At 45.4% G+C, this 16,155-nt stretch overlaps 1 protein-coding gene across 20 annotated transcripts in view; it reads right to left on the reverse strand.

The window, feature by feature from the left end:
- Nfasc (neurofascin) overlaps window positions 1-16,155 on the reverse strand; it is a 175,800-nt gene that overhangs the window by 86,827 nt on the left and 72,818 nt on the right. For 18 of the 20 annotated variants that reach the window (XM_015483786.2, XM_048809569.1, XM_048809571.1 and 15 more), the window contains exon 2: window positions 6,055-6,160. The exons of 1 other annotated variant lie outside the window; for it this stretch is intronic. The gene's annotated coding sequence lies outside the window, so the exon portion shown is untranslated. Of the gene's footprint in view, window positions 1-6,054; window positions 6,161-10,950; window positions 10,970-16,155 lie in introns of those variants that run through there. One more of the 20 variants, XM_048809577.1, reaches the window with a different exon arrangement.

Raw genomic sequence — 16,155 nt, forward strand, 5'->3', positions numbered from 1 at the left:
GGGGTGGGTGGGGGGATCCTCCATCTGCTCCTTCTCATTGTCAGGGGGAGATGAGGAGGAGCCAGGGGCTGTGTCCGATCAGTGCAGACACCAGCAGGCCCGGCCTCCGTGCCCAGCCTCCTCTAAGTTCACAGAGGTCACAAGCTGGGGGAAATGGAACATGGTGGTCCTGGTTCCCCCCCGGGGAAGGGGTGGAGAAGGACACCTGGGTGTAGGATTAGGGATTTGGCTGCAAAGCAGCTGTTTCCTGCTTGGAGGCCCAGAACTAATCTATAGGTTGAAACCTGAACTTGGCTATTGATGAAGTTGGGGCAGAGAGTGGGGGAAGGAAAGAAAGAAGCAGAAAGAGACCTTTGCCTCCAGAGGTCTGCCTGCCAGAGCATCCAGCGAACACTGAGTGTAAACACCCCCTTTCTAGGGGCAAAAGGAACGCTCATGTCATTCAGAAGCCACCGCAGGACCAGAGCCCCATTAAGAAAGCTGCAGCCACTTGGATGCTCCCAGGTGGGGCTAAGCCCCAGAGCTTGGCCACAGAGTCTTCTTGTTCTTTGCCATAACTGCATTATTTGGGTCCACCACGAATATTTTAACCATCCACCTACTGATCTTTAAGTTGTTTTTCTTTTTTTTCTCCTCATGACTGTAGTGCTGAGAGGGACATCCTGGTGCCTATGTCCCTAGCCATGCAGGATGTGAGACTGCTGCCTCATGGCTTCTCTCTGACCCAGTCCTGACCCATCCCAGCCAGGCATTTGAGGAAGCCCAGGATATACAGGTGGCCGGGTCCTCAGCCTGGCCTTGTTGACAGCTCTACCACACAAGCCAGCAGCCACTGGGTCACAGGAAAGGCACTGCCAGTTCTACAATCCTGTTAGTGTTCTAGACTTTTCCAGGGGCTGAGCATTTTCTCATTATGACTTAAACTCGATTATCCTCTGAGAATGTGCAGGATGAAAAGACTTGCACAGGTACTTGCTATTCCCTCCTGATGAGCTGACCTAACACACCTTGAACGTGACCTGTGGCTTAATTCAGGCTGGGGATTGCCGGTGAATGTCTGTTATTCAGGCCCTGATGGTGACTGGGGTGGGGGTGGTGTGGGGGGCATAGTGTCAAGGAAGAAGTTAAGATGTCACGGAGCCTGCTAGGGTGTGTGCCAGTCTCTGCCTGCCACACACACCAGGAAAGGCTGCCTGAGAGGGAGAGAAGAAAGAAAGCATCCCTGAGGATGAGATTCTGCCATGACAGGAAGCAGAGCCCACCTCTGGAGCACGCAAGCCTGGGCTCCTCCCTTGCCTTGGCACCCCGTCTTCCACCCTCAGGGGAGAAAGTTTTCACAGCATTTAGACAATCTTCCTTCACAGCTGGAGAGAGAAGCTTGGGAGGTTCCCAGCCCCCTCTCCAGGTGGGCGGAGAAGGCACCCAGCCTCAGGGTACCATGCGAAGAGCAGCTGTCTCCCCAGCTCTCTGTCATTAAAGGGGAGTGGCTCAGAGGAAGGGCTGAAGCAGCCAGTGACAATAATCCTGTGTGGCAGGTCCCCGAGGGTGGGGCCCAAGATTTAGAAAGGGTAAGAAGGAGGGACCCAGGCAGGACAGAAGATGGAGACTAAGGACAACAGGCAGAAAGGGAGGCTTGGGACCAGAAAACCCAGGGATCCTCCAAGAGTTCAGCACAGAGGTACCATATGCCTCGTCATGCCAAGCAAATGGGCCTCTCCATGCCTCAGGACTCTTCAGCCATGATGCGCATGATGATGTGGATGAAACGTGGAAACATCTTGGGAAGTAAAAGAAGCCAGACAAAGAAGGCCGAAGAGTGTGGGATTCCATTTATATGAAATATCCGGAATAGGCATATCCCAGAGACCGAAAACAGATTAGTGGTTGCTTAGCAGGTGGAGGTGGGGAAGGGGAGTGATTGTGAATGGTATGGGTTTTGGGGGGGCTTGGAGTGGTGATGAAATGCTCTAAAACTCATTGCACTGGTGGTTACCCAACTCTGGGTGCTAACAATTCACTATCCACAATAAAAATCATTGAGTTGTATACTCGATATAGATAAATTTGTACAATGTGAATTATGCCTCAATAAAACAGCCATTGAAAGTTATTAATAAGAAAACAATCACATAAGAACTTGGAGCTGGGAGCGATGGCTCTTGCCTGTAATTCCAGGGGCTCAGGAGGCTGAGGCAGGAGGACTGCAAGTTCAAAGCCAGCCCAGCAACTTAGGGAGGCCATAAGCAGCTCAGGGAGACCCTGTCTCTAAATAAAATTCAAAAAAAGGGCTGGGGATGTGGCTCAGTGGTTAAGCGCCCCCGGTTGAATCCCTGGGTACCAAAAACCAAAACAAAACAAAACAAAAATCACTGGGCCTTTCTTCTTTCCCTTAAATCACAACTGGTGGGCTGCTTTGCTACACGGCCTTGGACAAACTGGTTTTTCAAATCTACTTTGTCCCCTATCAAGTAGACACCGCCTGGGCAGATCTCCACACCTGGCTGGATGGTCAAGGGACCGCAGTTTCTACTCTTGGCGCCTGGGCACCTCACAGGGACTGTCTACTTTGGGCCAGAGAGAAAGGGAGGCTCCTGCAAGATCCCTAGCCAGCCAAAGCACCTCTGGGCTCCCCACTCTCCTGCCTCTCTTTCCCCAAAGTGCTCCCCAACTCCAGCTTCTCCCATCAGGGCCCAGGACCTAGGCGTCCACAGGGAGCTGGTCACTTCTTCTGAAGTGTCTGCCATCCTGCTGTCCGTAGTGATTTGGCTGCTAATGTTCCAAGGACGGCATTTTTTAAATTCCTGTCTGCTGTGACTAGTGGGGCTGGGAAGGAAAGGACTCAGCCGCAGGGGGAGCGACATCTGTTCCTTCCCTCCCTCCTCCGCCGTCTGCATTTCCACCCAGTGTGTCAGCACTCTGCACCCAACTGCTATCCCGCAGCGGGCTCCGCGGGCTGGAGGGGCTGTGAAAGCAGGGGCCGAGGGGGAGGGGAGCGACAGGGGTGGCAACAGAAGGGACAGGGTTTTTTTTCTCTGAGTTTTAAGATGTACTGTTTGTCTGGGAGTCTGGTTGCGAAGCGTTGGCAGTGATGCGGGCTGACGCCAAAGACGCATTGGCTCTGGAGGTGCAGAGAAGGCTTTGGGTTTGCTGCCCTTTGGGGTCCTCGTATCTATCAGAAACGAGAACAGGCACCAGCTGTCCAGGCGCTCACAGCTCAGGCTCTGGTAGAAAGGTCGAGCGGAAAGGCCAGGGGACAGGAAAGACATCACTTCACAGAAAAGAGGTAGCCAGGGAGGGGACCGGCTCTCACGGTGGCCACCTCCACCCTGGCCCTATCTCTACCCCTATGATCAATGCCTATGTGTAGGTGCAGCCTCTGTGGCCCGAACTGGCTTGGGGCCGGAGGAGCAAACCAAACAGCTCTTAGTGGAGCGCTGCAACCTTGCACCTGTCAATCAATCCCCAGCCCTGCCCCCGGAGCCTGAGTCTGGCCTGCAGTGGCCTGGAGAGGGCAGGCCCCGCGTCTTGCTGACATGCTGGGGAGGGTGAGTGCAATTAAACAAATGGATCCATTTGGGAAATTGAAGGCCTGGGGAAGCTGTTTGGTTTCTCTGCCATGTGACAGAAGGCAGGTGTCTGTTCCTGGTGACCTGAGCTGACAATGAGTGGAAACCCTAGGGGGTGGGGACAAGGCTGAGCGTAGGAAGGTGCCTCATGCTGGGGTGGGAGGAGAAGGGAGAAGGGCGAGGCTCAGGAGCAGATGCCCAGGCCGCTCCAGATGGCAGGGGCCTCAGAACAAAGGGGGGAGAGCCCGAGAAATGGAGAACTCACTCCTAGGAGGCTTCCCAGCCTCCTGGGCAGCGAAGTTGCGTCACACCCGGAGCCCGGCTGGCACTTGCTCAGAAACATCATACAATGCTGTGATGAAGCTTGGAAGAAGCCACCTGAACACCACACGTAGCCACAAACCCAGAGGGTCAACTGCTCAGGTCCCAGAGCCAGACTGCTGGGATTCGAACCCAGGTGCCGGCTTTCTTAGATGGGGCTTTGGGGAATTTCTTTAACCTTCATGTACTTTGCTTCATCAGTAAAGTGTAGGTGACAAGTGGCCCCACCTTGTAGGGCTGCAGTGAGGAGGGACACCTGGGAACTGCTTGCCTGGTGGTGGTGCACGGGGACCCCTTGATGTTGGTTATCCAGATGGTGATTATTGTCACCAGCTAAAGAAACCTAGATGAGCTTCCCTTCTCTCATAACCCATTGCTCCCTCAGTGGCCAGCTGTCCCTGCCTGCAAATGTTCTCTGCCCCCTTTGTCTGGTCTTAGGTTCCTCTGTGTGTCCAAAAGGCTCTGATGGATGCTCCCCTTCTGATGGGGTACCCCACACTAGAGGTGGCCGTGTGATGTCATAGTGAGAAAACATCCCTCTGCTCAGGGCATCAGAGTTCTCCCGGTGGCTCTCATGCTCCTTAGTTTTGTGGAGCTTGTGGGGATTAACTTCTTGGAGGCTCAGTTTGCTTGTCCATCAAATGGAACAACACCAGCCTAGCTCACATCCCAGAATCCGGTTGAGGGCTAGGAGACACGGACCCGCCACACAAAGGACAAGGATCTGAGCTCTGGGCAGGTTAGATGGGAAGTGTTTCTGCGGACGTGCAGTGCCTGTCATCAGAGACAGGGGGCGCAGCTTCCCAGTGCGGGGCCTGGTTGGGCCACCCAGCATAATACATGGGCCCAGGGAGGGTGGGGATAGGACGGGTCTATGAAAAAATACAGGGAGAGGGGCATGGTGGCGCGAAGCTGGACTAACTCCCTGATTCCATCACAAATCTGGGGTCTGTCCCCATTCGGTTTTGCATATACAAAGTGCCCATTTCAATAAACACCATTTTTGTGATCAGAGTCCTCCACATATAGTAACCTCCCCTGCCCAACTATCCGCATATTCAAGTATGATATGTAGTAACAATGACAGGGTGAAAAACCACGGTCAGATGAATCTCTCAGGGGGTCCCTGAAACCTGGCACTGCTCTGTGACAAGGCTTTGCCCTGAAAAGACCCACAGAGAGACTACCCTGATATAAGTAAACATATGTCTACTGTCTACTAATAACCTTGGTTTATTGAACACCTACTATATGCCGGACATTGTGCAGGGCTCTTCCATTACTATTTCCATTGTGTCAGCCAGAAACTGAGAGACCCAGAGTGATTAAGAAGCTTTCCAGAGGTCACACAGCAAGTAGGGCTGGACTACCTGTTCAGATCCCAAACCCATGTCACCAGGGCATGCTACCTCCTCTTTTTAAACTCTACTTGCTTCCCCAGTTCCAGTCCAACTTTTTTCTTGGAAAACACAAGACACCACAATGAGGCAGAGATGCTCAAACTCAAAAGAAAAAGAGGATCCCGGCCTCCAAGCCAGACTCTCCCATCCCTGAGCCTCCAGGCACCCTGCTTGTGTCTACCCCCAGTTACTCTTCTGATAAAATTGCAGCCCTTGCGTCTTGCCTGCCTTCCCCTGCCATCCTGCAAGGCAGCAGCTGCTGGAAGAGGAGGGAATTCTACCCCAGAATGGAACAACGCAGGCTCGGATGCAGGGTGCGAGTCCGTGATGTGAGCCTGGCTGCTTCCTGCACCCTGGGCAGCTGTCCATCTGCCAGGGCCCAATGCCCCGCCTAGAGGGGGTGTTCTTGGACTGCGCCCCATCTGCCAGGGCTGTCACTCAGGAGGCTCCCCGGTTGTGGAGGCCCAGGCTTAGTGGGGGGGGGATGCAGGTCACAAACAAAGCCAGTGGCTAATTTTTCAACTGAGGTGGACAGCGGGGACATGGGGACACTAATGCTGGCTGACTGCACCTGCTGGGGGAGGAGCCAGTGCTTCCTCAGCTGCAGCCTCCTCCAGGGAGGGCCTGGGCTTCTGTCTCTGGGAGAAGGAAGGAGATCCCTCAGAAGATTTCTGGGGCCAGGCAAAGAGCCTTCTGTCATCAAAGAGAAGGGCTCGAGGAGCACATCTTGGAAGCCACCCCCACCCCAGGATGGGGCCCCCACTCACCTCCTCTGCCTCATTCAGCCCCTGCCTTGCAACACCGGAGGCTCGGCTCCAGGCTGTGGAGGGAAAGCACACTCCAGTGTCCCAGGTTGCACATAAGTCAATCAACCTGCAAGCACAGAGGAGAAGCCCTGGGTTACTCTAGGAAAAGGGGAAAAAACGAAAAAAAAAAAAAAAAGACTTTGTGTTTTGCAGCTTTGTTCATTCAACAGGAAAATGACATCTCGTTCATGTCCATTTGTAAATTTTTGCACAGCATAACGGCATCTATGCTCCAAGCTCAAAGAACTCTGCAAGAAACAGGCAGGTTCAGCAAGGTGCTTAAACATATTGGTTTGGGGGAGGGGGTGACTGACTCTCCCATCCATAAAATCCTGTCTTAGCGCCCTCACACCACAGACTCATTACTGATGTCCTGTTCACTTAAAGCAATTCAGCTATATCTTGAAGAATCTGTCCCATACCCAAGGAAGAATTCACCTGTAATTATCTCTTTAATTTCTTAACTTCCTTAGAAGAACTACTGTTCCTCCCCGCCCCATCTCCAGATAAGCAAACCCAGTTCACCATGAACAAATCTATAACACACTAAAAGGAGATCTGAGTTCAGGGTCAGGAGATGTGGACTTTAATTTGAAGGTTGCTATGTCACTCATGGTGGATCACTGGTCTCTGCGTGTCTCAGTTTCTTTATTGTAAAATGGGGATAAAGTTTGGCAGAGCAGGTCAGTCATTAATGAGCATTTGGGGGATTCAAGTCCCACAAGGTTTAAATGAGCAATCATTTAGCCTTCAGTGCAGACAACAGATCTCCTTTAATTATGTGCTTTGCATAAAAGTGTGTCTGCAGAAAATAGTGAAATTCACCAGAGTGAGGGGAATGTGGCAATTATGTATCAAAATACATATGCAGTGGGCTGGGGATATAGCTCAGCTAGTGCTTGCCTTGCAAGCACAAGGCCCTGGGTTCTATCCCTAGCATCAATCAATCAATCAAGCAAGCAATCAATAAATAAGCATTTTTGGCTTGGCAGTCTCAGTTCTAGAGATATATTAGAAATACATCCTATAAGCCTGTGTTGTGATCTCCAGGGCTATTCATTGAAAAAATTCAATAGGAAAAAAAGTGTGTGTAACATGCTACCATTTATTTAAGAAAAGGGGAAGGAATGCAAAAATATATGTGTAAGAGAAATTGGGAAAACATCCCCATTCACAATACCTTAAAAAAAAATACTTGGGAATCAATCTAACAAAAAAGGTAAAAACCCCTACAATGAAAACTAAAGAGCACTAAAGAAAGAAATTGAAGAAGACCTTAGAGGATGGAAAGGTCTCCCATGATCTTAGAGAGGCAGAATCAATATTGTCAAAATGGCCATACTACCCAAAGTGTTATACAGATTTAATGCAATTCCAGTTAAAATCCCAACAACGTTCTGCATAGAACTAGGAAAAGCAAACATGAAATTCATTTGGAAAAATAAAAGACTCAGAATAGCCAAAGCCATCCTCAGCAAGAAGAGTAAAGCAGGAGGCATCACAATACCAGACCTTAAACTCTACCACAGAGCCATAGTAACAAAAACGGTATGGTATTGGCACCAAAATGGACATGTAGACCAATGGTACAAAATAGAAGACACAGAGACAAATGCACATAAATACAGTTATCTCATACTAGAAAAAGGCACCAAAAACACTCACTGGAGAAAAGAAAGCCTATTCAATGAATGGTGCTGGGAAAACTGGAAATCCACATGTAGCAAATAAATTAATCCTCTATCTCTCACCCTCCATGAAACCCACCTCAAAGTGGATCAAAGACTTAGGCACTAGACTAGAGACTCTGTGCCTAACAGAAGTTAAAGCAGGCCCAAATCTTCACCATGTTGGCCTAGGATCTGACTTTCTTAACAAGACTTCTAAAGCACAAGAAGTAAAATCAAGAATCAATAAATGGGACAGATTCAAACTACAAAGCTTCTTCTCAGAAAAGGAAACAATCAATAACTGATGAGAGAGCCTATAGGATGGGAGAAAATCTTTACCACATGCACCTCAGATAGAGCACTAATCTCCAGCATAAAACTCAAAAAGTTAACACCAAAAACCCAAATAACCCAATCAATAATGGGCTAAGGAACTGAACAGACATTTAAAAAAAGAAGAAATACAATCAATCAACAAATATATGAAAAAATGTTCAACATCTTTAGCAATTAGAGAAATGTAAATCAAAACTACTCTAAGATTTCATCTCACCCCAGTCAGAATGGCAATTATCAAGAATATAAAGAACAATAAATGTTGGCGAGGATGTGCGGGGGAAAGGTACACTCATACATTGCTGGTGGGACTGCAAATCGGTGCAGCCAATCTGGAAAGCAGTAAGGAGATTCCTTGGAAAACTTGAAATGGAACCACCATTTGACCCAGCTATCCCACTCCTCGGTTTATACCCAAAGGACTTAAAATCAGCATGCTACAGTGACATATTCACATCAATGTTTATAGCAGCTCAACTCACAATAGCTAAACTATGGAATCAACCTAGATGACCTTCAACAGATAAATGGATTTAAAAATGTGGCATACATATATGTGATGGAATATTACTCAGCCTTAAAGAAGAATGAAATTATGGCATTTGCCAGTAAACGGATGGAGCTGGAGAATGTCATGCTAAGCCAATCCCATAAAAACCAAAGACTGAATGTGTTCTCTGATAAGCAGATGCTAATTCACAATAAGGGGGCAGGGCTAGGGAAGACTAGAGTTACTTTAGATTAGGTAGAGGGGGGTAAAGGGAGAGGAGGACGTATGCGGAGAGGAAGGATAGTAAAATGACATTATTATCCTGTGTACATATATGACTATAGGAGTGGTGGGAATCTACATCATGTATTACCAGAAGAAGGAGAAATTATACTCCATTATATGCAACATATCAAAGTGCATTCTACTGTCATGTGTAACTAATTAAAACAAATACAAAAATTTTAAAGTATATATGTGTATGCTCACATTTTTTAAAAGACAATAAGAGGCTCAAGCATAAGCTAAAGGAGGGGAATTATATGAAGGGGCAGGGGTAGAAGTTGGACTTGTAATACCCTTTCTTGTGTGACTCTTGAATAGACAAATACTCGACATAGTTATAAAATACAATTAAAATTTTTGTAAAGTCCCCTGGGTGCAGTGGTGCATGCCTGTAATCCCAGAGATTCGGGAGGTTAAGGCGGGAGGATCGTGAGTTCAAAGCCAATCTCAGCAATCTAGGGAGCGCTAAGCAACTCAGCAAAACCCTGTCTCAAAATAAAATACAAAAAAGGCTAGGGATGTGCTCAGTGGTTAAGAGCCCCTGGGTTCAATCTCTGGTACCAAAAAAAAAAATTTTTTTTTTGTAAAGTCCCTAAAATTAAATATAAATTAAGACAAATGACCTATGAGTTCAATTAGTAGGCATGCTATATGTGGAGAAATTATAACATGGTAACTTTGATTATCCTTATTAAGTAGATGTACCCAAAGGATAAAAAGAATGCACCCATCATTTCCCCAGAAAACCCTAAACTGTTTTCAGTATTAAGCCAGGTGTGGTGGTGCATGCCTGTAATCTCAGCAACTTGGGAGGCTGAGGCAGGAGGACTGCCAAGTTGGAGGCCCACCTCAACAATTTAGTGAGGTCCTTCCTGTTCAAACTAAAAAATTAAAAGGGCTGGGGGTGTAGCTCAGTGGTACAGTGTCACTGGATTCAATTCCCAGTACCCCATCTAAAATTTTACATTACTGATGGTACTATGATATTATTATCATTATTCTAAGACTTGTATGTGTCTCTGTGGGGTATATCAAATGACTAATGAGTGTGTCTCAGAAACAAAATGTTCTGGTTGAGATACAAATGCAGGGTGCATGAGGTGAGGTCCTGACTATGAACTGGGAGCATCCCTGTGGACTCTGTGTGTTTTATTCTTGTCCTAAATACTCACTGTAAGCTTTAGAAACAAGGACCACCTTCGTATGAATGGTGGCAACCAGATTATGGGCTCTAGACAGGCTCCTAGGGAAGTGGCTGATTTTAAATTTAAAAATATTAAATGTACAAGATCAACCCAGGATACCTCATCATACCAAAAAAGCAAATGAGGTGTCCAAGCCTACAAGTGTCCTGTCAAAAGGACTCAGAAGTCATGGGGCTTCCCCGGTCAAGGGCAACATTGATGAGGATATTAAATATCATAGACTGAGATACAGTAAATGTGTCTAACACTATGAATTCCTAACAATATTTAAAGCAATTCTGAATAAATCATTAGTCACCTTGCAGGGATGTTAGGGTAATGCCTTATTATTTTGAAAACTGGTTAGGAAAGGAAAAGAAGAGCCAGGCATAGTGGCACATGCCTGTAAATCCCCGGAGCTCAGGAGGCTGAGGCTGGAGGATGGTGAGTTCAAAGCCAGCCTCAGCAACTTAGTGAGGCCCTGTCTCTAAATAAAAAATAAAAAAGGCTGGGGATGTGGTTCAGTGGTTAAGCCCCTCCTGGGTTCAATCCTTGGTACCCAAACAAATAAATAAAATAAAGAAAAAGAAGTGGGTGGGTAAGTAGGGGTATACCTGGCTTTGTATTAATAATTGCTGAAGAGGGTGATGGATACATCGGTTTAGTTGCATTATTTGCTCCTCTTTTGTAAAACAGTTTAAAGTGACAGAACAGCTCAAGGAAAATGCAATCATTAGAATGCCAGTTCTTGAAATGATTCCAAATCACAGTCATTTAATCCTAACAGTGATCCAGTATGACAGATGATATGGATGTTGTTATGTGTACTTTGCACTGGAGGAAAAAGGTGTGAAGCACCATGGAGTCAGGACTCAGGTGCACAGACCCTCACCCTAAAGGCCGTATTCCACAGCTGCCTGCTCCGTGTCCTCATTTGCATCCTGGGTTAATAAAGCGTTCCTTGCCCATATGATGGTCTCAGGGGGCTGCAATGAGGTAACGTATAGGAAAGTACTTGGAAAACAAATCTCTGTACAAATATTTCACTGCCTCTTGAAAACCAGAGATCAGATCCACCCTCTATGGGATTGGTGTGAGGATCCGATGAGAGCTGTGATTTGAAGATAAACAGACAGACAGACAGACAGCAAATCCTTAGAGCTGGGTGAGATTATACTCAGCACCAAGACTTTTATCCTCATTCATGGGGCTTCAGGGTCAAATGAGAATCCAGACTTAGAATCCAGGGAACAGGCTCTCCATCTGACCCAGGGACAGGTGGGTTGCAGGAAGGAAACCTGATACTCTGGGGAGGAGCAGGGAGGACACCTGATATCCTGTAGGCTGCGGGAGGAGAGGGTTTGGGTCACAGAAGGGTGGAGACTTGGCCTCCTGTGCTGGGTGCACCACCCCAGATTACAGAAGGTAGAAGGAACAACAGGTAGCGGATGCCTATGGGCTTCTTCCCTGCTGCAGGAGGGCAGGAAAGATGCTCCCAGCAGCAAGAGAGAGCACAGCATGTCAGATGAGGACAGGATCTGCTCTCTCCATTGTTCACATCTTCATGGAGGGCAGGGAGCGGTGGTTCTTTGTAGATCTCTCAGCAACAGGTTCTCTGATTGGGGGTCCCTCTGATCATATCTCCCACAGAATAAAAGCTGGTCTAGGGGATCTCTAGCACTTTCTCACCTTGAGATTCCATGATTCCCCAAGTGTTTGCTTCTCAACAAGTACAAAATCCTGACTTCTGATTCATGTGCCTTCTTCCCTGGACATTCTGTCTGTGCTCAGGGAACCAAGATCATCCTATCAGTGTTCCTCTCTCATTAGGATCCTTAACTATTTAAGAAATTGTTTTACTTATTTATTTTCTGGGGAGGAGGATACTGGGGGTTGAACTTAGGGACACTTGACCTCTGAGCCACATCCTCAGCCTGTTTTTCTTTCTTTCTTTTTTTTTTTTTAATTTGAGACAGGATTTCCTTGCTAAGTTGCTNTATATATATATATTTTTTTTTTTTATTTTTTTTATTAGAGACAGGGTCTTACTGAGTTAGTTAGGGCCTTGCTTTTGCTGGGGCTGGTTTTGAACTCATGATCCTCCTGCCTATGCCTCCCACGCTGCTGGGGTTACAATTGTGCATCACCTTAGTTTTGAATAGCAAATCCCTCCACCTGATAGGGAACTCAGATACAAAGGAATATACAGTAAAAGTATATTTATAAGTAAATCTCCCTCTCAACTTAGCCCCAGTTTCCTAAGTCCCAATCAGGCCCTGTCCCCAGCCAACCATTGTTAACAGTTTCTTGTGTGTCCTTCCAGAGTGAGTCTATGTGTACATAGATTAAAAAGAAGAAAAAAAATAGAATACACATTTTTCCTGCTTGCTTTTTTCAGTTAACAAATATCTTAGATATCTTTCTATATTTCATCATATAAAATTGTTTTACTATTTTAAACAGCTGCATAATACTCCAACCTAACAACATATCATCATTTATTTGTTCAATCCTCTACTGATAGACATTAAGGTCTTTCAAAGTAATCATATGATATGGGAAATTTCTGTAACATATATCTTTGGAGAAATGTGATTTCTATATTTGCAAGATTATTTTTAGGATAAATTCTTGGATACAGAATTTTTGGATCAAAAAAAATGTGGCCAAATTGCTTTCCATGAATGTGTGACAACTTGCAGTCCCACAGAGATGTATAAGAGTTTCTGTTTCTTCTTCTCCAAAATGCTGTGTTACTAGTTTCTTTCTTTCTTTTCTTTTCTTTTTCTTTTTTTTTTGGTACTGGGGATTGAACTCAGGGCACTTGACCATTGAGCCATACCCTGGCCCTTTTTTGTATTTTATTTAGAGACAGGGTCTCACTTAGTTGCTTAGCGCCTCACCATTGCTGAGGCTGGCTTTGAACTCGAGATCCTCCTGCCTCCGCCTCCCGAGTCGCTGGGATCACAGGTGTGCGCCACCACTAGTTTCTTTCTTTCTTTTCTTTCCCTGACAATTGGATCCACATCTCTCTTGCGGTTCTCTTTCTATGAGTGAGGTCGAACATTTTCATTTTCTTTGAATTCTTCTTCTTCTTTGCTAGTTTCTCTATTGAGTAGCTGGTTTATTCTTATCAGTTTAAAGCAACTTGCTGCTTATTAAAGAAATTACCTTGGCTTTTTAAAAAATGTGTTTCTACCATGCAAAATGTTTTTTCCTTGTTGGGTGAATCTTTTCTTTTATCACACTGTTTTGTGCCTTCTTCTTTCAATACTATCTTTAACTATTTCTATGTTTTCTTTAGCTTGTTTAATTTTCTATGATTCAATGTTTTATTTATCTGGAATTTACTTTTTTTTTTTTTCTACCAGGGATTGAATCCAGGGATGCTTAACCACTGAGCCACATCCTCAGCCTGTTTTTCTTTCTTTCTTTTTTTTTTTTTAATTTGAGACAGGATTTCCTTGCTAAGTTGCTTAGGGTCTCACTAAGTTGCTAAGGCTGGCTTTGAACTTGAGGTCTTCCTGCCTCAGCCTCTTGACTCACTGGGATTACAGGTGTGCACCGCCCTGCCCGGTTGGACCTTCCTTTGAAATCATGTGAGGGAGGAACCTAATGTTATATAAAATGGCTTTCCCAACACCATCTGTTGAAGAATTCACCTTTTACCTTCTGGTTTTAGATGCCATCTTTAGCATATACTTAATCCCTTCTATGCTAGAGCAATTCGAGATCCATAGGAAGAGGAAAGGAAGAGGGAGAGGAAGAGAAGGGGAGGCAGAGGGGGAGCCTAAGTCCTCCACAGAGATTCACTCAAAATGGAAGGTTGAGTCTCCCACTCATCTCTTTATTTCTTCATGCTGGCACCGACATACCATTTAAATCATTGTCGTTTTTGAATTGGTTTTGTCTTCTTTAAAAATGTTCCTGCCTAAGGGCTGGGGTTGTGACTCAGTGGTAGAGCGTTTGCCTAGCATGTGCGAGGCCCTGGGTTCGATCCTCAGCACCACATATAAATAAATAAGTAAAATAAAGGTATTGTGTCAATAACAACTAAAAAATATTTAAAAAAGAATGTTCCTGACTATACCCAAAGGAGTTAAAATCAGCATACTATAATAACACAATGTTTATAGCAGCTCAATTCACAATAGCTGAACTGTGGAAGCAACCCTGATGCCCTTCAATAGATGAACGGATAAAAGAAACTATGGACATATATACACAATGGAATATTACTCAGCATTAAAAGAGAATAAAATCATGGCATTTTCAGGTAAATGGATGGAGTTGGAGAATATGATGCTAAGCTAAGTAAGCCAATCCCAAAAAAACAAAGGTAGAATGTTCTCTCTGATAAATGGATGCTAATCCATAATGGGGGCACATGGGAAAAATGGAGGAACTTTGATGGGGCAAGGGGGGTGCAGGAAAGATGGTGAGATGAGGTGGACATCATTACCCTAGGTACATTTATGGCTGCACATATGGTGTGACGCTACATCATATACAACCAGAGAAATGAAAAGCTGTGCTGCAATTGTGTACAATGAATCAAAATGCATTCTGCTGTCATATATACCTAATTAAAATAAATAAAAATTTAAGTAACACAAAACAAAACAAAAGAATGTTCCCTCCAGAAGACCTGTAAACTTGTGCACATCTATAATCACAGCAACTAGGGAGGCTGAGGCATGAAGATGGCAAGTTCAAAGCCAGCTTCAGCAGCTTAGCGAGACCCTGTCTCAAAATAAAAAATAAAAAGGGCTGGGGATGTGGCTCAGTGGCAGAATGCCTGCCTAGCATTAAAAAAAATAAGCCCTCAGCTAAAAATGGGACATTGTTAATTCAGCACCGCTGGACCTCCACTCTGAAGCCATTAACGAGAGAGAAACGCTTTCCAAATGCAGGGAATATGGCTATTCTCTTTGGAAGTTCAAGACAAATGTGAGCATCTCCTCTTATCCACAGCTTGAGCAAAATTAGACCAGTTCAAATAGGACAGTGAACAATGTGGAGAAGAGATATCTCCACAAGAGGCCCAGGATGGTTACTGGTGACCTGGGGAACCTGACCCAAGCACCTGAGGCTCTGCCTGCCACACAGGTAGAGGGACGAGTGGCCATAGAGGCTGGGGAGCCAGATGGCTGTTCAGAAGACATTGCTAAGAGGATGAAAAGACAAGCTAAGGCCTGGGAGAAAATTTATGAAAAAACATAAATCTGATCCAGGGCTGGTCTCAAAATATATAAAGAATTCTCGGCAGGCATGGTGGCGTATGCTTGTGATCCCAGTAGCTCCGGAGGATGAGGCGGAGGATTGTGCAAGTTCAAAGCCAGCCTCAGCAACTCAGCAAGGCCCTAAGAAACTCAGCAAGATCCTGTCTCAAAATAAAATATAAAAAGGGCTGGGGATGTGGCTCAGTCGTTAAATGCCTCTGGGCTCAATCTCTGGTTCCCTCCCCCACCATAAAAAAGGAATTTTCAACTGAATAATAAGAAAACAAACAATCCAATAAAAAAAAAAAAAAAACCAAGCTGAAGAGCTAAACGGATACTTTACCAAAGACGACATATATATGGCAAATTAATCCAAAAGAAAGATGCTCAACATTTGTCATCGGGGACATTAATTTAACACCACACTGAAATACCATTAGGTACCTGTTAAAATATCTTAAGGGGCTGGGCTTGTGGCCTAGCATGTGTGAGGCACCGGGTTCGATCCTCAGCACCACGGAAAAATAAAATAAAGGTATTGTGTCCACCTACAACTAAAAAATAAATATTAAAAAGAAATCTTAAAACCAACAACAAATAAACAAACTACACAACACCAAGTCCTGGTGGGGATGCAGAGCAACTTGACCTTGCGCACATTGCTGGTGGGAATGAGAAAAGGTACGTTCACCTTGGCCAACGGTTTGGCACTTTCTTAGAAAGTTAAACATATGACTGAGCAATCCTGCCCCTAGGTGTTTACCCAAGAGAAATAAAAATACACATCCACACAAAATCCCTCATATGAATATTTATAGCAGGTTTCCTTATAATAAGCCACCAATGGCAAGTAGATAAATAAAATGTGGTACAAA

Source organism: Marmota marmota, unplaced genomic scaffold, assembly GCF_001458135.2.
Source record: "Marmota marmota marmota unplaced genomic scaffold, marMar, whole genome shotgun sequence".
NCBI classification, from domain to species: Eukaryota; Metazoa; Chordata; class Mammalia; order Rodentia; family Sciuridae; genus Marmota; species Marmota marmota.